At 39.4% G+C, this 22,118-nt stretch overlaps 1 long non-coding RNA gene across 1 annotated transcript; it reads right to left on the bottom strand.

Annotated features, from left to right (window-relative positions):
* Positions 1 to 1,672: 1,672 nt before the first annotated feature.
* Positions 1,673 to 20,292, bottom strand: LOC125105621 (uncharacterized). The gene is made up of 3 exons (XR_007128964.1): positions 20,190 to 20,292; positions 19,651 to 19,721; positions 1,673 to 2,038 (listed from the first exon to the last, which is right to left on the bottom strand). It is a non-coding gene; the product is annotated as an uncharacterized LOC125105621 (long non-coding RNA).
* Between the last annotated feature and the right edge of the window lie 1,826 nt (positions 20,293 to 22,118).

Genomic DNA, 22,118 nt, shown 5'->3' with positions numbered 1-22,118 from the left:
GAGAAAGCAGGCTCCCTGCTAAGCAGGGAGCCCGATATGGGGCTCGATCCCAGGACCCTGGGATCATGACCTGAGCCAAAGGCAGAGGCTTTAACCCACTGAGCCACCCAGGCACCCCAAGATAACTACTCTTATAAATGATATACATAAGGGGCACCTGGGTGGCTTAGTCAGTTAAGAATCTGACTTTTTTTTTCTATATTCTTTTTAATTTTTATTTTTTATAAACATATATTTTTATCTCCAGGGGTACAGGTCTGTGAATCGCCAGGTTTACACACTTCACAGCACTCACCATAGCACATACCCTCCCCAATGTCCATAACCCCACCCCCCTCTCCCAAACCTCCTCCCCCCAGCAACCCTCAGTTTGTTTTGTGAGATTAAGAGTCACTTATGGTTTGTCTCCCTCCCAATCCCATCTTGTTTCATTTAAGGAATCTGACTCTTGATCTCAGCTCAGGTCTTGATCTCAGGGTCCTGAGTTCAAGCCCTGTGTCGGGCTCCACATTGGACATGGAGCCTACTTAAACACACACACACACATATATATATGTGTATATATATGATAAATGATATATATGAAATCTATGTGATTAGTATATATCCTTGGAGCAGAGATACTTTGGAAGCCAAATAATAAAATATTACTTGAAAAACATGGATTCAGAATGAAGATATTTTTGTAAATAGAATGTTTAATAGCTTTAAGTATAAATAGCCTGATACTCATTCACCATATGAACAGCCTTGTCTTTGGGACTGAGGTTGAATGGAATTAAGTTCCACTCCCTCATCTCTGAACCATACTTGGATAGGCTTTAGCCCATATTGCTTCTGACTTTCCTGTTATCTGCTTCCATGACTAAAATTCCTTCTGTGGATATGTCAAAACCTTCAACTAGTTTATGTCAAACCCTGCTGCACAGGAATATATCTGTTCTTCTAAGAGAACTTTGCACATCCTTGTACTGATCTGTTTTGTGCTGCTCTTGAAATCCAACAATCCAAAGGCAACCTCATCTTGTGTCCTTTATTTCAAATCTTTTGCCAATATCTCTCTCATATAGTCTTAAGAATAAGAAAAAAATGACAAGAATTGAAAGAATTAATTACAGGATAAGATAGTGCTCACTGAAAAATCCTGCCTATTTATGAGGAATTAGTGAGGATAACAGATTTTCTCTTTTTCTTTTACATAGTGTCGAAGCAGTGTATCCACAGGATTCAGTTAATCATTTTAACATACATCGTGATTGCTGGGGTAAAGCTTTCCAAACTCCTCTTACAAGAGCCACCATGTTTCTCTTTATAATGGTACCAAACCCCATGCTAGGCTAGAACTGTTGCTCTGGAAGGAAGAATGGCCTAGAATTCATCAAAGCTGTCATACAGTGTCAGGGAAAGATGGTGCTTTGCCAGTTGCACCCCATCAATGAAAAACTAAGCTTGTTCAAGCTTTATGCTGCCATCATGCCATGCACTTCAAGAGCAAAGTCCAGTGTCACAGTCCTGGTGTTCCTTTTTCTAACTAGGAGAATGCCAAGAGCACTTTCCCACAAACAAGTATGTGGGAGATAGTAAATGCAATAACAAGGTTAATTAAACCACCAGGGTGCTTCAAGACTGGAATGATTCAGTCAGACAGAAACAAACAATTTTTATTCCTTTATTGTTGTTTCTTTTTTATCTGTGAGCCAGGGGGTGGGAAGAGGACCAAGAATTCAGACATGGGAAAGATCTGGATGAACTTAGGAACTATTCTAGTAGTTTAGAGTCTGGAGAATGCTGTCGAGAAAAGTATTACAAAAACAAAAACCAGGAGGAATGCTGAAGCAGCTTTCTCTGGAGACACAGCATGCATAGTTAGGGAGTTCCTAGACATGTTTCTGCCTGGATCCAGCTACTTTTCCTTGAGTTGGAGAACACATATTTGGAAACCTCTGACTGACAACAGCACACTGATGAGTAGATATCCTTTGATGTGAAGTGAATGATCATGCCATCAACCTTCATAGTACTGGCCAATGAGAAACCTCTGAAAATAACATGAAAAGAATAAAAAAAAATAAATGATCAATAGAGAAAAGGCAAAACTTCTAATAAGAAGAGATAAACAGACAAAGATAAAAATTAGGTTACAAAAGCAAAAGTAATTTTAAACTATATTAATACCATATTTGTAATTTTTAAAATTCTTGTAGTGTTATAGCATGTTGTTACATTCACCAAATTTTATTTTCATTAGTAGAACTAATTGATAATAAAAGGAGGGAAATGCCATTTAAGTAAGCATCGTCTGTGGTCTATGGTGTCACTGTAAAGGTTCGGTAAGATCTGAATACACAAACTATTTCAGTAAAACAAAAAGAAAATACATGAAAAATTGTGTATAATTGAGCATACACAAAGTTACCCTTCCCAAAAATTATGAATAAAAAATTTTAAAGAATTTAAGAGAAAAAAGGTCGAGTATTTTTTTAATATGAGGGATCCTAAAATTCTAATTATCTTACTTTAACAACTGTGAAAGACACAGCACACCAAACTCACCAACTATCATATGGTTTCACTTGGTTCTTCTTAATAGTTTACTATAGTCAACAACAAACTGTACCATAGTAGTGGAGAGAAATCAAAAGAAACATAAAACTCCAAAAGACAAAAAAAAATATGTATATGTGTGTGTGTATGTATGTATGTATATGTGTATACACACACACACACACACACACACATATATATATATATATATATATATTCCAAAGAAAAAACTTTAAAAATGTCAAATAAAATACTCCAAATAAGAGCTAATTCCTGTCTGGCAGAACTAATAAATGAAAAAAAAAATCAAAGCTGAATGAAAGCTTTATTACATCTCCTTTGCTACTGGAAAACAGCTTGAGGTACTTGTACAAAACCTGGGCTTTTTTGGAATAATGACTTTGGGTTTGTGTTTCTTTTTCCAAACATTATAGGTTAATAGTATATGCACAATAAATGAATAATGGGCCATTAAGCTTTTCCTAAGACTCTTTAAAAAAAAAATACTTTGACAGAGAGAGAGCACAAGCAGGGGGAGCAGCAGGCAGAGGGAGAGGGATAGGGAGAGAAAAAAGTAGGATCCTCACTGAGTGGGGAGCCCAATATGGGGCTTGATTCCAGGACCCTGGGATCATGACCTGAGCTGAAGGTAGATGCACAACTGACTGAGCCACCCAGGCTCAGCCACCCTTTTCGTAAGACTGCTAATGATAATTTTCAAGAAAGAATCTCAAACTCAATTATAATGGTGGAGGAAGCTTCCATTTTTGAGAATAATGTATTAGTCCTATGTAGCTATATCCCAAGAGGCAGGATTTGGCTGTCAAGTCCTGGAAAGTCATTATCAAGAGGCTCTACGTTAGCCATGTAACTGCAAATTTGATCCAGGTTTCCTTTTCTAAAAATGGGATATCAAACATAATAAAGGACTAGCCATACTTAACAATCTTTCTTTAAATATACGGGAAACATGATGTCGATGTTCAGTTCATTATTTGAGACATTTTGTTTGTCTCGTCTACAACAGTTGAGGCAATACACAAAAATGAAGGCCCATTCAAACTTTTTTACCTTTTCAATCAGAAAAAGAAGATGCTTATCAGTGCCTGGGTGGCTCCAGTTGGTTAAACCACTGCCTGTGGCTGGGGTCATGATCCAAAAGTCCCAGGATTGAGTCCCACTCCAAGGCTCCTTGCTCAGCGGGAAGCCTGCTTCTCCCTCTGACCATCTCCCCCTCCTGCTTTCTCTCTCTTTCTCTCTCTCAAGTAAATAAGTAAAATCTTTAAAAAAATAAATAAATAAATAAAGAGAAGATGCTCAGGTCTTGAGAATTACCTGTCCTGTTTCATAGGTAGCACCTGTATTGCTGCTACACATCTGTGGAAGCACAGTATCAGCCAACTGTTAATCAAGGATCACTTCCCTTCAAAGTGACTGATGATCCACTGTTAAAACAGCTTATAAAAATAACTTCTCCTTCAAAAAGGTGCTTCAGGGTTTTCAGACACATCTCACCATTCCTGCTAGCTTAATGCATGTTTGAAAGTTAATTTCTCATTAATATTTAAAGTAGATATGGCTTCAGAACAAATTTTAAATGATCCATTACATTTTAGAAATAAAATATTATTGACATTATTTTCATCTCGATTACAAGGAATAATAATGTCCAAGATTGGCTTTTAAAACTGTTAATGAGCCCTGGCAATGTGAAAAAGATATGGATTAGGTAGATGTAATGAGATATGATTAAAGGGTGCAGGCACTGAAGGGTGTTGGGAGAAATTCTTTTCTGAAAGAGTATAATTAGTGTCTGATAAAAGTACTTAGTAGATAAGATTTTTGAAGAAGAAAGGTTAAGATAAACACATACTTTATGACAAACCTGCTTAATTTTTCCCCTTCAGTTCTCTTACATACTCAATATTATGTTGAAGTTTCATACATAAATAATGTTTGTCAAATACTTCATGCAATTCTACCAGACAATTAGAGTGTTTTAATTGCCAGACACCAAGAGCAGAAAATGTGTTGAAACATCTTATTCCATTTTCAGTGTACATTTCTTTGTTGATTTATGTAATATAGCTAATAATATGCAACCTACCCTAGTTTTAAACAAACAAATGAACTTCTAAAAAGCAAGCTTTCCATAAGTTGCTAAGCAACTCCAAAGGCACATTTTATCAATTTAATAAATAACATTTAGATGACAAATCTTTAAGAGAGATTTCTAACTCCATTTTATAAAAAGTAGAAAATCCAAGCAGGTACCCTTCTGATTTTCCTGTTTCTGAGGCCTCAGTTCTAGACAGAGGTACTGCCTTCTTCAGAGGTACATCAGACTCACTAAACAAATAAAACATTTTGTCAACTGAAGTTGTTATATAATAGAAGTTAGGTTCTGGGACTCATTGTGCAGCTCTGAGAGCTCATGCTTCATTCCCATAACTGATGGTTTCTCAGCCTCAGCCCTACTGATTTTTTGGACTAGATACTTTGTTGCCCTGGGGGGGTTCTCCCATGCATGGTAAGACTTTCGCAATAATTATCCTGGGCTTCTACTTGCTAGATGCCAGTAGTGGCCTCCTAGTTGTTAAAACTAAAAAATATGTCTCCCCTCATTGCCAAATGTGCCTGAGGTGGGGACAGGGAAGGTTGTAGGGTGTCAGAAATCACACCCAGTTGAGACAGTTAAGAACTACTACAGATGAATAATGAGTAAAGATGCTGTAAGAAAGGTATCTTGAGCTTAATTGGAGAAGATATCATGATACTGTTTCCATCAGTCAACACCTAATATATCCTAGCAGCACCAACAATGAAGAATAAAGGAGTAGTACTGATTTCAGGGGTGCTGTGGCTCTTGCTCCATTCAAGGCTCGTTATTGATCTTATCATTTCAATGTAATTCCCACTGTTTAAAAACTGGTGAGAAAGGGCCTTGTCATAGTTCTGTCTCTGTTGTAGTATCCCATTCCAGAACTGCACCAAAGTCTTTTCTCCTACTTTTTTTTACCTCAGTTTTCACTATACTCAAGTGCTGACTAGAATCATCTAAATATAAATCTCAATTTTAATAAAGCCATCCTCTGCCCATAGCACCACAATAGGTCTCTATCACTTCTGTTATCAAATACAAACTCCTCTACGTGGTCTTTAAGGTTTCCTACAAATTACCACCAAACTGCATCTCACCAAACATCTTTCTCATTTTCCACTTATATCACCTTTACCCCCTCAAACACAAACATCTTGCATATGATCATCTTCCTATGTGACACATAAAAGACAAACTCATTTTCTCCATGAAGTTTTCCTAATTAATCCTTCCTTTATTTCTTATCAGTATCATATTTCTGTTAGAAGAATGGCATGACTGCAAGTTAATATGTGAGGCAACTGTTTACTGTTTTCAATATGCCACACTGAATATTACTTAGTAGCTATTTCTATCAATTTATGTTTACATTAGTTATGCTCAACTAGACTGTAAGTTCCCAGAGGATAAGAACAGGTCTTATTTGTATCCCTCTTAATAATGATGCTAATAAATGTTTTAAATTTGATTAGCAATTATAACCTTTCAAATTCCATTCCTGGTTATTAACTTGTTGGTTATATATTTTCACTATTTTATAGTCAATGAAAATGGCACATTAAATACTCTAGGGACTAATCTATGGTTACATAACCATATATTAGTAAAACATTCATTTAATATATGCTGACTGAATTCAGCCATACAACTTCACAACTACAAAATTTATCTCATCTCTAAAGTTATTATGGCCTTTAAAAACAAGTGTTTTTCTGAACAAGAACAGCTGAAGGATGCAGAAGACACAATGCAGAAGTGAATTAAGGTTTTCAAGGGTTAAATTGTGACATAGCAGGAAAGCAAAAGAGAAATTAGTTACTGCCTCAAATTGGGTACAAGAGATTACCTTCACAGACCTTGACCTCTCATCATAATAAGTAAAACTTTTAAAAGAAAGCAAAATGGAAAAGCCACGGAAGGGCTGATAAACCCTCAAATTCTAAATCACAGCTTTTTACTTCATACACACGAGTAAGTCCAGGAAAACATTTTCAACAACTCTAGAAGATTTCCTTTCACTGCTTTGGGGAAGTCCCTTCAAAAGAAAATCAAAATGCCTGTAAAAATCATTTATCTATCAACCTCTCAACTGACTTCAACAAAACACAAGTCAAAGGTCTCTTGATTTCTGAGGCTATTCACTAACCCTAACCACATGTGCCCAAAGAGGCAGCATATTTATTCATAATTCCTTCAACATTCATTGCATGCCTACTAAGTGCAGACACTGATGTAGGCCCTGGGGGAAAACAAAGATGCCTGAGTCTTAGCTGCTGATGTGAATTCATCCAGGAAGTTCAGAAAGGAGCAGGTGATCTGAAAAGCCAAACAAAACAAAACACCACCAACAAACAAACAAACAACAACAAAACACGATGATCTTCAGTGGGCCTTTTCTCTCAACCTCTGGCCCTCCTGCACTCCATTTCCCACAGAGGGAAGCAACGAAATTAAAGGAAATTCAGAATAAAGAGAAATGACGGGAACAGGTGAAGGCCCCAGCAGCTACAGAAACGTATTGGAAACAGCTCTCCACACATCCCTGAGCCACGTGATTCTGCGGAAGTGCGGGCGTAGGGGACGGTCAGGACCCCACAGGGGGACCGGAAGTGCAGGATCTGGAGTGCGCGGGAGAAATTGCCCTGAGCAGGGTTTGCTCTAGAACCGAGGTCGTTCGAAGCCTCTCACGGGTTTCTCGGACCACACGGTCCCATCACGTCCTAACAGGCTTTCCGCAAAATGGGGATTTTTGAGCTCTTCGGAAGAGGTTCCTAAATGTGGCTGTAAGCTTGACGTGAGTTGTGCAGGGAAGGGGCCGCGCGCCTCTCACAGCTTTTTGCTCGGCGACTCTGCACAACCCCCCCGCACACCCGTACGGGGAGGGGAACGGGTGTTCGGCCTCGAGTCACAAGAGCGGCGCGCTGACCTGCCCGGAGCCTGCCGAGCGGCGCCCCCTTCCTGACAGAGGAAGACTGAAGTGGGAGGCGGGATGGGGTCCCGGCGTAGGGGATGTGAGAAAGCAGGCACGCTGGGGCACCGACGCTCCCATGGGGGCACTGAAACTATGTGCGAGGAAGGGGCTGGAGCTAGGGATGGGGCGGGGATGGCGGGGGGTGGGGGGAGGTGGGGCTTCGTTCTCGCCGCCCTCCTTCGCGGAGGCTTCGGCCGGGTTCGCGGGGCTGCTGGTGAACGGCGCTGAGGCGCTCCGGCCTTTGAGGAAGCTCCGGCTGGGGCGGCGCTGTGTGGGCGGCTGAGGGAGCCGAGGGAGCCGAGGACGGGGGGAGTGGGGAGTGCACCACCGGGCTCTTTTCAAATTAAATAGTTAAGAATAGCGTTGGCTCCGAGACTTTTATCCAGAGGGTAGTAAAGGAGCTGGAAACCCGGAGTGTCAGTTTGTCTTCCCCGTTCCGGAATTAATTCTGGAGCTCTCAGCGTGGACTGACAATGCGTGACCCGGAGGAAAGAGAGCGCCTCTTTCCCCTCTCTCTCAGGCTCTCCGGCTCCCGCTGCCTCTTTCTTTCCCCGTGGACAGAATCGCCCCCGCCCCTACCTTCACCCCACGCACCTCGATGAACCGTCTCAGGAGTCCCTTATATACGCCACAAAACACAGAACGACCACAGCGTTCCACTTCACTTCGTCTCAGCATTAGGCGACTTACATCAGAATAGGCTAACCGAGAGAGTTTCTTGCTGGTGTTAATATAATTAAAATGCACCAGTACGGTTTGTTCCCAAGGGCATGAGAGAGAAAATAGCTCGACTCCGCGCTGGAGGTCAATAGATCTTCACAACTTGGTTTATGAGATCACTTTTAAGTTCTCCTCAGTCCAGTTTCACTGAGAATTCAGTCGTGAGAGGAAATAGCTTTTGAGATGAATTTTCATCACATTAAACGTATGACTTCTCACTCTCTACTGTCTTTGAATGTCCGAAAATGAAATGGGAGCTATAAGTTAATTTCCAAAGGTCTAACCCAGAGGAACCCTGACTCCCCTTCCCTGCACTGCCTGCCCTCTGGCATCCCGGAAATGGGGAGAAACCCTGGGATCTGTGGCCACGGAACTGAGGTCCCTAACAAGTTATAATTGTTGAAAGAGGGAGGAGGAAGGGAGGAGAGAAATGGAAAGGAGAAAAAAAAATAACATTTGTGTTCATTTACACATTTCCTGTGCGGAACAAAAAAGTCCCACCATCAGCAAAAGAAGTCTCTTCCTCCAAAATAGCAGCCAAAGAGGGAAAATTAGAATATGCATAAATTCCTTCATTTTCATTCGCACAGAGCATGATTTCCGGCAGATTGTATTTAAACTGCTCGATTAATCCCAATTTCTGAACAGCATTTTACTTAGCATCTTCCCAAAACTCACCTAAAGAATATTACTCTCCTCCCACCACCCTGTTTTGAAGCCTCCCTCTTTCCTGTTCTTCAACTGCCAGTGAGAATTTCATTGATAAAACTGTACCTTTATTTTTCCCATCCACTGTTTTCAAAACTGCACTGATGCATTGGACTACACTTTAATACAAAATGTCTGTGAGCCATAACTGCAGATGAGAGCCTAGTGGAAAGGATATGTTTTTGAAATGTGTATCTAAAAGAGACTAAACATGATAGGCCCAAAGACTTTTGCAACTTCTCTCATGGCATGGAATCCTTTCCTGTTCTACACAGGTCATATTCTTTCACCATTAGCAATAGTTAGAATGCTTGAACTTTTCCTCCCTCAAACTTCCTTCGCTACCTATTACCAGTTTTTAAGGAACATGATGGACAATCATGACCTTCTTCAAAGAAATATTACTCTTCATCAATATTCAAAGTGTGTCAGTCCATTAAATACCCCCCCCCACACACACACACAGCCCATTACTAAAATGTTTGCTTTGCCACTTGTGCAACGGATCTGGCTTTATCTGCCTTGAAAAGTTCTTTGTTGGAAAAAAATGTTAGCATCATTTGAAACCATTCCTTTCAAAATATCATCACTTGACTTGGGCTTACTTCTTCTATCTTTGAAACTGTAGATATGTCTTTAATAGTAAGATGTTAAAGTTTAAAGAATGAAATTACTGCATCTTGGTTTATTGAAACATATATAGATCGCAATTACATTCATCCCTAAATTCCTTATTCTTGCATCACCCCAAGACAGAAAGAAACCTATATTTGCTTCTTAATACAGTCTAAGCAGAATGTAGTAGTTCTGCCTTTCTCTCATTGTTTACAGGTCATAAACCCCAATTACTGGTAGTTAAAAAGTTACAAATGCTAATATTTGTTTAGATCTTAGTTTCTATAAAGAATGAATATAAACATTTGAACTATATGTAACATGGTATATATAATGTGTATATATGTGTGTATAAATGCATAAGCATTTAAATATCTGGTTTGTGTAGGTTAAAGATTTTTCAAGATATTGGGATATAGAATATTTTGTTAAATAAGTGCATAAACAGAGTGCACACAAATGTCTGCATGACTTTTACTACTTTGTGAAATAACTGTTTTTGGTGTATCTTTACTTTCTATCAAATATTCCCATTATAAGAGTATTAATTTAGTGTCTTTTAGTTAGGCATGTCTCCAAGGACTCAGAGGTTCTCAGTTATATACAATTAAAATCAAAGTGTTTGAAAATAAATTCTTAAAAGCCATACCCTGGGTGTGTGTGTAACAGAGTTGAGGGCACTTTTACTGGAAATATTGATTTCTTTTAATTTTCTTATTGAAATGAATGACACTTATCTCTGAATCAAAGGAAATTTTCAAATAAAAATTGCAATAACAATATTTTCCTTAAAATGTTATTTTAATTAGAACTGGATTTTATATGGAAAGCTCCAGTCTGATTTCAAGTTGCAGAGCTGTAGTTCCAGAAGAGCTTAAGTGAACTTAGTAGTTCTTAGTTATTGTTAGTACACGGAGAAAGCCTGGAGAGCCATTGAAGAGCAAAGCAATACACAGTTTTAGCCAAAGTCGCCTTACTACCGTTGCAGAGTGAGCATCACCTCAGTGAATTTATCTCTAGAAATGAAAGCTCCTCAGTCTTGGTCGCTCTTAGTGAAATAATATTCTCATGAACAGGAATATTTTTATACTTAAAAAAAAACAAACCTAGACAGAAATGAAAAAAGATTGTTCAGCCTCCCTGCTGTGAAAGGTGCAGAGATAGATGCCTGGTACTACCAGCAGGGAGGCCAGCCCTTTCTTTCCCACCCTTGCTTCCTTCAACTACTGTTGGGTTCAGTTATGGACTGTGTCCATATGTGAAGTTGAAGACAGTATCTAAATAAAAAAGTTTTCTAGAGAACAAAACTGGCTATTGATAGTTATGCTTTTTTTAATTTGTTTTTTAAGAAGGCCCCCAGATCTTTTCTTGTAAATGTTCAGGGCTACATTGATTTGCAGGAAAATACAACAAAGCCTAAAAATTTAAGTCACCCTTCCTTGCTCCTCCCTCCCAGTCCATTCTTCTGTAACTAAGGTCTGTTTTCATTTGGTTTTAACTGCTGGGCTGCTGAGGAATTTCTGTCTCAGTCCTGCTCTCCTCTCCTGTAGCTCCCCTTCATCTCCTAACCAGCTTTCTTTCCCCTCCACAAATGAAGGCAGTTATCAGACAACCTGCTTTAACCCCAACATCTGCCCGACAAGCATTGAGTCTCATTCCCTCCCCACCTGATTTTTATTTTCTTTCATTTCCTTTTCTTGGTTGGGGGTCGGGGGGTGGCAGGCAAGGGCTTGGGAGATGGAGAGAACATTCTGGCTGAGAGGAATTAGATCCCTGCAGGTACAAACTTACTGGCAGATTCTTCAGAGCATAGACTCAGGAACTGGTGGCTGTTCTTGCACGTAGAACAGTAAACCTTGGCAGGTTTACAATTGACAAAAGCACTTCTACCTCCCCCTAAGGAGACAAGCTTAGCTTTACTAGCTGGATCACCACTAGTTATTAACATCTTCAACCTGGGTTCTTCCTTTCACTTCTACTCCCCTCATTTTATTGTCCCCTTTCTGTCCCTTCATCCTGAAAGTAATCAAAAGAGTTGATGATCAGGGGGACCTAATTCCTGATTTTTGTGTCTTGCCCTTAGGGCTGAGTTCCTCAGGGCCAGTGTTCTCTTTAGACTCAAAGGAACCTCAGTTACTTTGTCCTTCTGAAACTCCTCAGCTTTGTGAACACGATTCCCAAATATAACAATTTGTCCATTCATCAGCAGGGCTCCAGCCAGAAGGCACCAGGTTTTTCTGCCCAAGAATCCCTTCATACATCTACCTCAGTTTCCAGTCTCCATCCCAGATTGATTTACCTGGGAATGGTGCCCAAGGGGGACATGCCTATAGCAATGAAGAGGAATGGGTACAAAAGTACTTAGTGCTATTAAAAAGACCTACCATATTAGACCAAGGGAGTCTTTTTTAGAACACTTGAGTTGGACTGGATCCATCTAACCAGTGAAACAAGAATTCAGAGGAATGCCCGTTACAGCCATGAAACACATTTCAGACTGAAATGGATTCCATCTTCATCCTGTCGACCAGAGAAATTATTTTAAAATTGTTTCTGCTATTATTGTTTGCATTATTATTAACATTTTATTTCTGTCATTATTGCTGTAGTTATTTTATTTTTGTTGTTGTTGCAGCTATTATACTATTCAGTAGAAGTTTAGAAAGATTAGTCAGATTAATTAGTTTATTGGTAATTTAAAGCTGAAAACTGGTAATTAAGCCAAAAAACTAAAAATGATCAGGGATGATTCATACCAATGTAGGATTTGGGAGGAAGAGAGTCTAAATTTTGGATATAAAAATTGGCAGCTGTGAAATAAACAGGACTTGGGGATCAGAAATATGATAATTGAAATATTCTTAGTCACTGAACCTCTCCCCCTCCTCCAAATTCAACTTAAGATCATTCTGTGATTTGCTTGATAGAGGAAAAATACTATATTTGCTTTTGTTGACAGAGAACAAAGACCCCATGCTTTTTCTTCATGTGATTTGCATTTGCACGTGGATTCCCTTACTTAGGACATCCAAATATCTATCCTCACTCCCCTCCAAGTTTGCCTCTCTTTGCTCTAGTTATGCACCTCACTGGAGAGGGTGCATCATATCAGACAGGTATACAATTTCAGCCCTCTCCACAGACAGATTCCATGGAATATAAATTCAATAATGCAATTCTCTCCACAACAAGCTCTCTGCTCTCTTTCAAATATAATTAATGTTTTGATAGTGTAGTTCTTTAACTACATATATACACACAAAAACAGACGCACCCTCTAGCTTTGCTGTTTGTGCATTTAAAACAGAAATGGATGTGGCTCTTTCAGTGACTCCTAAAATTCCTCAACTCAGTCAGCCCACAGAGAAGAAATCTGTTTAGGTAATAACTGCACAGTCTGTTGTGTGCCCAGAAATATTTAAAACAATAAAAAATGCAAGCCCCTAGTTTTTGATAGTCATTTTTTGTCAAATTTCCTAGAAAATAAAGGATAGTCTGAATTGATATTCTGATACAGACATTCACTAGATAACAGTCAAAATCAACAAAAACACGGTCCTAAACTACTGGTTGTCTTTTCCAAGTTTTGATGATGGAAACTGAATTTCAATACCTTCCATTTTATCCAATTGGTGCTAAATGAACACAGATGTATAAGAACTAGCAACCATAATAGGCAAAACTACAATGACTTCCATAGAAATTCTTTATTCCATCAAACACCTCAGTCATGTTTTAGGTGAATTATTTCATTTAATTGCAATTGGTTGTATATTAACATATTCGTATGTGAAATAGATGGTCAGAAAGAAAGATGTAGATGACAATATGGCTAGTACGAGTTAAGTGAGCAAATGCTGCTGAACTCCCATATTCAAATGTGCCATATCCCTACCATTTCATTTCTACAAGCTGGTTACAATTATAAGAGGACAGTAACCTTTCAGACTATAGGACATGATATATTTTCAGTCTTTAATAAAGAAAAATACATAACCTATGTTTCTTAATCCAATGAAAGTATAAACTTTAATCTTCCCATATTGTTACTGAGTTGAAGAAGCTAGTTATTTGGAACTAATACACTGGTGTCCAAGCATCTTGGACATTTTGTTTGACTCATAAGTGTGTATGAGTTGCTGGCAGGGGAAGCATTTTACACATTTTTCCACAAAAAATTTAGAGGGCATATGTAAAAGGGATTTCTCTTACATCTTTCGAGGTTTAATTTTCTTACTCTTCATGTAGTAAATTTTTGGTGTTTGGAATTGTGAAAGAAGATAAGAGAATGAACAAGGAAAGGAGAACATGTAGCTGATTCCAAATAGATCATTTAACTGGATGGAAAGAAACAAAAATATTTCCCCAGTGCAGTTGTACAAAGAAAGGGAAAAGTGTGTTATCCATCAAGAGCTCACTTGTGCTTTTTGTTATTGTTTTAGATGGTGGCCCATCAGGGTTCCTTTCCCATTACTTTCCTCCAAATTGTTTTCCTTGAGAGCATAAATGTGGAGACTACTTGTCCCTTCATTCTCTCACAGGCTAATATTTAACAGCAAATATTGTAGTTACATTTTCAATAGAAAAAGTTTTTACAGGTATAGAGATTCAGTCTTAGTACAGAAGCAAATTACCAACTCCAATTGGTTAGATACACTTGATATTTGCTTGTAGTGAGCTGTAAAATTTTATATATATGTAAGATTTTTATAGTATTGATCAGTAATGACGTGAGCTATCAAAAAGAAATCCTCTCTGAGACTATATTTGTACTCATTTCTTCCTCATTTTCCCTTTTGATTTGTTTTTGAAACAGTGACATGACTACTTCTCTGACTCTCAAATGAGGTTTCCTTTGGCTCAGATTAATATTAAAGAAGATCACATACACGGTTGGAAAATATTGTTATTTTTCTTTAATGGGGAAAATTGGACTCCCGCGTGTCAGATCTGTGGTTTTCCGAAGGGCAATGGAAATGGTACTGACATCACTTTGCACTTTAACAATCGGATTTGGTCAGGGTACAAGTTGTTTGTTTAACCCGACAGCTCGGTGCACTCCGTCGCACGCTTTGCACACTCATTAAAACGATTATTCACGACCTGTCGAGTGTTTTCGGGTTCATTCACAGGAAAGTCTTGGAGCAAGCGAGAGCAATTCAAGTCAACACTGTCCACTACCCCGTGCACGTGAGGACGAGCTGGTGCGTGCGTAAAAAGATGGAGGGAGGGGTGGGTGAGCACGCCTTAGCTATAAGTCCTGTTCATTCGATGTTCTGGAATCTCAGTCTCGAAAGAATGCCAAGAGTGCTTAGTCTTAAAAGGCTATGTCGCTGTGTTAACTTCAAGGGCTTGGCACAGGATAGAAAAATAAAATAAACCAAATAAACAAACTCAAATCTCTCCCTTCACTCCTTTCAACCTTCTGCAAAGCTTGAGGTCCCCGGGGCTCGCCCACCTTCTGCCTGCAGCTGCCGGACTGTGAGGCTCCACCTCTCACGTCGCGGAAGCTGAGGATAAGTAGTTTCTGGAACACTCGCCAGGGTGAAGAGATTAATTCCCTTTACATCTCCCAAGGCCCTTTCGTTCTCAAGAAAGAATTCGGTTATTTTTCCTTTCTATATTTCTCTTAAATAATGGAGGGGGTGGCAGGAACCGGGAGGGGGGTGGTGGTGCAAGAGATGAAGAATATGACTGTTAACCATATTTGGTAGATGTCTTCCAAATTACTAGGAAAGAAAGACTCCTCTCCAAACTGCAAGCAAAATCCTATAAAACGAGGAGTAAATAGCCCTCGATAAATTAGACCAATTTTTTTTTCAATTTCCAAGTCATCTTTTCAATATTTTGTGATGATAATAAGCACAAACAGGAATGAATCTCAATCTCCCACAATTGCCTGTACCTATAAAAGACACACCCCGTGGTCTTTAGCTGTTGTATTTCTTCAAATGAGCCTTGATATATAACATTCACATGTGAGCTATTAGTTCAAGAGAATACCTATTTTCCTAAGGTGTGATTGTAGATATACACTAAATAATACAACAGATGAATGTATAAATGCATTTAATATATACTGAAGAATTCTGAAATATCCAGTTAACAAGAAGTAAAGCCCCAATAACTTAAAGTTAACAATACCATTTCTATATTCAAATCTCGCTGCCCCTTGATTTTTCATCTACATCCTTAGTAAACCCAGCGGCCAGCTTATTATGAGGAAAACCTAGTTATGCCAACAGAAAAAGACAAGGCTCACTCATTGGTTTCACCCTATCATATCTGACATAATGAAATCATCTGTTTTTCTATTTTATTGAAACATCCATACAATATGTGAAGAGAAGAATGGAAGTTTTCAAGTATCATGAGGTTCTAATCAGAAACAGGTTTCTAATTGCTAAAAAGCAAGTATGATAAGTAGTTTTGTAAACTCTTTGGGTTGCTATAATTCACTATCAAGTTTACTTAAAATTGATCTGTCAAATGTGTTTCCTGTACAAGCTCTTTCATTAAAACCAACCTGCAATAATAATCAAGAGGCAGATGCTGAAATATGTAAGTAAATAACTGAAAGTCTCTGCATAAATAAACACAAATCAATGCAGTAATAGACAACACTATCGATGTAGGAACGATCGATTTTAGTCTTCCAACGGGCAATCAGAGCTTGCAACGTATAATTAAAAGTAAAATTTTCAACTCTACTACTACTACTACTACTACTACTGGGAAAATAAATGCATAAATAAACAAGCCGTGCTTGCTGCCAGTTTTACCTGATCCTACTTTATTCCATTTAGAGTATTTCTGAAGGGATGGGAATATTCCACTTTTTTAGGAAAGCTTTGTCGAACTTTAAAACATTATTAATTATAAAAATTATAAAAGTATCAAATAACAAAATTCCCTCCTTTTTCTTGTTCTGAATTTTTCAACCTTTATCATACCCTCTAATTATTCAGCACATTTTAATAGGAAAAACACACACTAGTGCTATTTTTGAAGATTTTTCCCAACTACTATGACATTTTGGGTTTAAAGATTCTTTGGTCCTTTTGTTAAAACAAATAAGAAAAATTTAATTTCTTCAGTATACCCTGAAGCTCTCACACCCATGCCTGCATATACAAGCAATCTGAAATAAGGGGGGAAAAGCATCTGTGTTATTCCAAAATTGTTTCTTACAATGATTGCAAAACAGTGTCTGACTGAAAGAAATAAATATGCCTTGGATTTCTAGAAATTGGTATCTAGAATGGTTCAGATTTTGCTTAACATCAAATTTTCTTTTTGAGACTATTTATCCTTGGAGGGCAGAATTAATTTAGATGAGCAAAAACCAGTGTATGATGATTTTGAGTATTTAGGTTCTGAAGAGTAATGAAATACGGTGTTCATATTTTTCTCTTAATCAACAAAGATGCTTATTTACATTCATCCTTGAATTACTGTAGTCCTTCTGGAGCACAGGCCTTTAAAAGAATTTCTTAGTTATGAAATTCAGCTTCTTTGAAAGTGATCTTTCTTACATAATACCTAAATATGGGTTTCGATTATATTACTATGTGACCAAGCATTCTCTAATGCCTCTCCTTCCCATCCAAGGGCAACCAGACCCAAATGGAAAAAATATCATCAGTTATTGTTTAGGGTTAATTTAACAGATAATTTAACTTCAAACAACAATGATCAGGTCATTACATTTCAGAGCAATGAGAAAATGAAAGAACCCAGAAACAACTCTCCCTAACTCCACTACAGTTTTTGGTTTTTCTGCCCAATCAACAGCATCAACAACGTCTGCCCTGCAGACGTAGAGTAAGATATGTTTGTACTTTAAAAGGGCTCTGATTCAAAGAATGAGACACTAAGGGTACCAGAAAGGGGGGGGGGTAGCCAAACTGAAGAAGACAACCCATTTCAGGGAGTGCTAGCCCTGTAAGAAAATTCAACCTAAGGTGAAAATGAATAACCAAACATGTCTGGCAACAGAACACTGTTTCATTCGGACACGAATCCTCAAATCTCGCAAAGTGTGCTGTGCTTTCCTCCCATGCAGCTTTTCTGCAAGGCCAAAGACCAGGGGAGAGGATGATATGGGTTAAGCAACAGACTGCCAAAAGGACGTAGGGCATTTTATCTCCCCTCTCACCCCCACAGACACAATTTTGAGGATTATTTAATATTATTTTAAATGCCTTTTCTGATGACAACGATTTCAAGATTTCTGCCTACCTCAAATTTTAATAGAGGGCCAGGTGAGGCTGGAGTTAAAGCGTTGAAATTGGGTTTTATGGGGGGTCTGGGGAGGGCAGTTGGAAGTGGACGAGCTCTATTCGCTGGTCCTTTTCTTCCCATCCTCTTTCCAAATTGGAGCACCCCCAGAGAATCTCCCATGGGATGCTCTCTGCCCACCCAAACCCCGGCCACCCTCTCTCCAACCCTTAATGTTAAGGTAACTCTTATCCAAGGTCAGCTCTTTTCCTTTAAGAACCCTTCACCTTGGACCACAGGCTTGGGCAGAAGGGAAAATGGGGTAGAGAGCGAAATAGAACAGGAGTAGGGAGTGGAAAAGAGAAAAGATGTCTATTACAGAGAAAACAGTTTTATCAACTAGCAGATAAGTGCTGAGATCTGAAACCGCACCAGGTAAATAAAAAGAAACAACTTTCAGGGAGGAAAAGGGGTGCCGGGGGGGGGGGGGGGGGGGGGACAAGAATAAAAAGAAAAAAGGTGGGGAAGCGCGCCAGCCAAGGCTGTGGAGTCAATTTTCCTGGCATCAGGCAGTGTGAGCTACCAAACTCGAAGCTCTCCTTGTCCTGGGCAAGAGCGCCCTCACCTTGTTGCTCCCTGCTCAGCGTCGGGCATCGCGTCCGCGGGAATCTCGGCCGCCACTTCCGAAGCGCCTCTCCTACCCCGCTACCGGCCGCCAGCGCCGCCCGGACTCAGCAGCCCAAATCACTTTTCTACTTGATTCCAAAGGCCGAGAAAACAACGCGGCTGGATTCCTGACGCGCCACCGTGCCCTTCTCCAGCTTCACCCAGGAGTCCCTGAGGCGCCGGGAAGGCTAATAGGAAATCTCGGCGAGGGCCCCAAATACACTTCGGGTGAAACTGACCTGTGTCTGGCGCGCCCCGGGCACTCTCGGGACAGCCAGGCTCTCGAGCTCACACTGCCGTCTCCTAAGTGTGCATTAATAATCAATTATTTGCCTGAGATTCCCAAAGCCGGGAACTGGGATATTCCCATCAGGGACAAAGTCAAGCCCAGAACGGTGCGCTTTTCCCGAGTCCTCCGAACAGGCGGAGGAGTAGCCTCCCACCCCGGTCCCGCCGCACTGTACCTGGAGCTGTTCCGCTAAATCCCGCGGGAACCCTCGCCTGACCCAGGCCAAGGAGCTGGGGGCGGAGGGCCAGATCTGGGAGAGGTTGGCAAAGTTAGTGTGAAAATAGAGGGAGGAGGGGCGTACTCAAAAAAAAAAAAAAAAAGTGGGGGGGGTGTAGAGAAAGAGAAGAAAAGAAAAAAGAACTTAAGAATTAGACAAGTCCTTGGCTCTGGAGCAAAGAGCTCTGTCTCAAATAGGGAGAACAAATGCCTAAGAGTTTGAACTTAAGAAAGGTCCGTTAGGGTTTTCTGGAAGCTGCGGCAAGACTCAGAAATCTTATTTCCACCAATTGAATTACTCGCACTTTGGGACCTATTTCAGTCTCCCACTACCCCTCCTACGCATAAATTCAACTCGTTTTCTCTTCATCCCTCTTTGCCATCTCTTCATCCTCTTTACTTAGGGATCCACGGTGCCTTTCTGCCGACGTGGAAAAATCATGCATTCTCTCAGCTACTTCTGTTGACAGCGCGCCCGCTAAGAAAATTTTTCCAAAAGAAGAGGAGCACTTTAGCCCCGGACCTCAAAGACGCGGTTTAAGCCTTAGTAAAAAGCAATCTGGCATAGCTCTCCTCCCTCCGAAAAGCACTTGCACTTACCAATCTTGGGGTAAGAGTGTCCCAATCCTTAAATCTTTTTCTTCGGCATCCTTCGGCCAACACCGGGCAGTCTTGGGTGAAGGGAAAAAACAGACAGAAATCGGAAGGGAGAAAAGAGACTCAAAACACAACACTACACCATATATTCCCCAGAGCCACTTCGGCCTACATCTTCAGGACATGGTCCAGGCAAACTGACCGCTAGAGTGGGGAAAGGGTCGGTTTGGGGGACCAAAAACATAAGAGGTGGATTATTTTAACTGCTGGTGGTGGGGGGAGGGGAGGCCCTAGAAGGAGAGTAGGGAAAGGGGGATGACTGGGATGAGAACACGCAAAAGAAAAACACGCAAAAGAAAATCGAGAATGAAAGCCCTTTTGAACTCTTACAGGTAGGTAGTTTTTAGGAAGAATGCAGCCGTTTGTACTCGCGAAAGGAAAATCTAGATGACCCCTCTTCTTTCCTTATCTCCTGGATTTGGCCTCAATTGGCTTCAAGTGAGGGGGGAGGAGGGGAGAATTTTAATTCAAATTTCACCTACCCCGCTTGTTGGAATGGCTGCGCAGATTTTCACGTTGGAGAGTTCCATCTGTCTGGCAGAAGCTGGAGTGGTGTTGGGGGCAGGTTATCTGGTGAAGTAGGAATGTACAGGAACCCCGCCCTCTAGGCACAGTTATACAACCCCAGCAACCCGTCTCAGCCAGCTCTAAAACCTCTAATGATCTTCACCTTCACCCTTTGTTAGCCCATTTCTCCAGCAGGCATTTAGTTCCAAACACAACTAGCCACTTTAGATATTTATAAAATTAATTTCTCAAAAGCAAAATTATTTCAACACAAATTCCTCAACAATGTTGTAGGAAACAGTTTTTAAAAACCACATTTATATATTTAGAGCTCTAAATATATTCAATTTATCCACCTATTTGGGTGAAATATCCACCAACTTAAATATATACAATTATATCAATACAGGACTCATTTTTTGGTCTCTCTACACTTGATTTTATGCAAGTCATATAAACCACATGAAATCTTCCATTGCCATAAAGATACTTGAATTGAATTTTATTAGTTCTGGACTTCATGTTCGCTTGACTTCCAATTTTGTAACAAGTTGGAGAAACATATTTGGAAGAATTCTCTCACTGCTCTAGTTTAAATGATTTTCTCAATGTTTTATATATCAATAATCTATATTAACTTTGTATCAGACACATTCAAGTAAAATACTTTAACCTGGAGATAAACTGCAGTTTGATAATTCAAGTTTTAAGCTGTGATCATTTTTAGTTCCAAAACCTCAAAAAGAGCAAACTTCCTCTCATTAAAAATTAGTACGAAAGAAGAAACGCTTCTAAAAGTTTTGATGTGTTTTTCTGGCATAAGCTAATTTTAACTGGAAAAAGTTGGTGATAACAAATATCAACACAACATTACAACCAATTTGTTGCAAAAAAAAGAATCTATTAAATGCCATGCTAGAACACTGAATATCTTTGAAAAAGATAACTTGAGAGATGATGGGACAGATTGAGATAAATGAAATGTTCATATTGGGCTTCGGGAGGCCTTCACAAATTTCTCTCTCTGTATATCCTTCTTCCTATCTTGTATGCCTATTCAATAAGCTATTCTTACTTCTAGTCACATCCATTATATATGTAACTTGGAGATGTATCCAAAGAGAACTTCCACTCCAGTCTTTAGGTCCTATGAATTCAAAGAAGTCAGTTTTAAGCTTGACCTCAAAGTATGAAGTTTGTCATTGAAATTCGATTTCTCAAATCATGCAAATAAACATTTATCACAAATAAGTATACTTATTTAATATGGCCAGGAAAAAAAAAACACTCATGGAGGAACTCTTTCTTCTCTATGTCCCTTTTACCACAATACAAGTGTTAAACTTTCTTTTTAACTTTTGATAGGCAAAAGACTATTTCTTCTGTGCCAATACATTCTCATTCCACAAATAAAATCCATGGTAATAGCAAACAATACATCATCACCTTTTTCAGTCTAAACACATGCTTTTCGTTGAGCTGTTTTGGTTCACAAATATGTAATGGGGATTTCCCTTACCTAACCTCATTCACTTGGACTCTATTACTATTTTTAATGTCAGTCATAAATTTAGCTTCTAAAACAATTTATTTGTGGAATTTTCTTTTATGCTTCATTCTGAAGAACTGTTAGATATCAAGAAGTTGGACCTCTGCTTGAAACTGCTCTCTTACTAAGAAAATAAAAATCATGTCCAGTCTGCTTAAAGGAGATAATTAAACTAGCTGTCTTGGTATATTTTAGTCTATTTCCCATTTGTGTATATTTGGTTCCACCTCTTTTAATTTTCCTGGACTTTATCTTTCTATCTTTCTTTGAGAGCACACTCTTTCTCTTTCTTTCTTTTTTTCTTTTTGGTAGTAGGAGATGCTCCCCCCCCCCCCAGATCCTCTTTCCCTTTCTT

Source organism: Lutra lutra, chromosome 7 (genome assembly GCF_902655055.1).
Source record: "Lutra lutra chromosome 7, mLutLut1.2, whole genome shotgun sequence".
NCBI classification, from domain to species: Eukaryota; Metazoa; Chordata; class Mammalia; order Carnivora; family Mustelidae; genus Lutra; species Lutra lutra.
The sequence above is the reverse complement of the archived record's forward strand: the minus strand, read 5'-3'. Positions and strand labels throughout refer to the sequence as shown.